Below are 1,863 nucleotides of genomic sequence, written 5' to 3'. Positions count from 1 at the left end.
AGATAGATATGGACAGAGTTTATTCATGAGCTTTATTATAGCAAGTGAATTATAGTGTATGATTTTCGTTACTATTTAACTAGTAGGATAGGATTTTGCAATTTGGTGGTGGGGTGGCCATGTCGGCTGGAAAATGAATATGAGGATCGAGGAGTGCCACATGCACACATGTGACCTGCAACTCCATCGTCATTCCTCAGCTGCAACAGTTGCACCTCCAATTTAAATTATGGAGGTGCCGGGGTAAACAATGAAAATTTTAAACAACATGAATAATTACCAATCAAATAAAAATACATTATATTTTAATTTAATATTACTAATTAAATTTACTATTTTAACCTTATTAATTCATATTATTTATACATTGTTCAAAAATTTTGTTATCTATACTTTTCTTTAAATTATTAANNNAAATTTAAATTTTAGATTTATAATTTAAAATTAAAAAGAATTCGTTGATATTGATAAAAAAATTAATTCCTTAATTGAACTTAATTATTAATTAATTAACTGCCATTCCCACTAGGTAATCAATAGCAGCTAAAGCTATACCTATCTAATTAACACACCACTGCTCTTGATATTATTACTTTGGCACTTTTCATTGTTTCATCTATCTCATATTAATTAGAAAAACAATTTTATTCTTGTTTTGATCGATGAGCTTCGCCTTGCATAATTATTCGTCCTAGATGAACCCAATCTTAATTTAGTTACTTTTATTCCCAAAAAAAGATAGGTGTTTAATTTGTGCCCTTCTTTAATTAGTTCTTTTAGTATTATTATTATTATTAATTTTGTGGCAAACGCTAATTGAGAGTATATATATATTATATATACACTCAATATTTAAGAGTAGTTTATTGCAACTTATTAGCAGGTATGCATCACTATATATATGCAATATTTTTAGATGCATGGGGGGAGACAGATTCTGTTTTCTGTATGAACGACGTTTTTTTGAGTTTAGATGATGTTCTTTGACTGGTGACCAATGGCAGCAGTTATAGCAATGCATGACAACCACCCTAATCTTCAGCCGAAAATATAGAACACAAACTAAAGCTAAGAAAGAAAATCTATTAGAGGGACAAAAAAAAAAGTAAATTGTAAACATGCACATGTGCTGCAATATGTGTATCTTTTATATTATTATAAGTAAATCAATGTTGCTATATTTAATTAGTATAAAAGAAATCATAGATATATGTATCTATTTCAACATTACACATACTAATCAACCTTAGAGTCCTCAGAGATAAAAAAAGTTGCTAGCAAGAGAAAATTAAATCGATCATTCAAAAATTTCTAGTACCAAAATAAAGCACTTGTCCAGTCACTATAAAGACTTTTAAATCAGATTAATCATCGACTCTGATACCATTTGTTGGATCGTTATGTGGACTGTTGTGGGGAGCTCTTAACCACCAGAAATATTTTGAAAAGAAATTAAATGAGAGAACATAAGATAAAAAGATAATATATCTAACTAAAAATTTTAAAATAATAAGTTAATGAATCTCTTATCTTATAAATTTTTTTCTTTTTTTATTTTTTTTTTAATGTGGGATTAATTTCATAGGCTACTCACCCCTTGCAATACTAACATGTGTGTGTTTATTTGGTGATATATATATGGATGCACAAGCTAAGGCACAACATCAGTCAACATATATATCAAATTAATGTAAATTATTCTGCATCGTATTACTACTTTAATTTATTTTTTGAGTGATGGTATGCTAATTTTTTTGAACATATAATTATTTATGTGATTTTTTTATTAATTTAAATTTTTTAAAAAGTAATTTTATAATATATTATTAAAATTTTTATGACAAAAAATATAAAATTCGATAT

This window comes from Arachis ipaensis, chromosome B03 (assembly GCF_000816755.2).
Source record: "Arachis ipaensis cultivar K30076 chromosome B03, Araip1.1, whole genome shotgun sequence".
NCBI lineage: Eukaryota > Viridiplantae > Streptophyta > Magnoliopsida > Fabales > Fabaceae > Arachis > Arachis ipaensis.
This window is presented reverse-complemented; position numbering follows the sequence as displayed.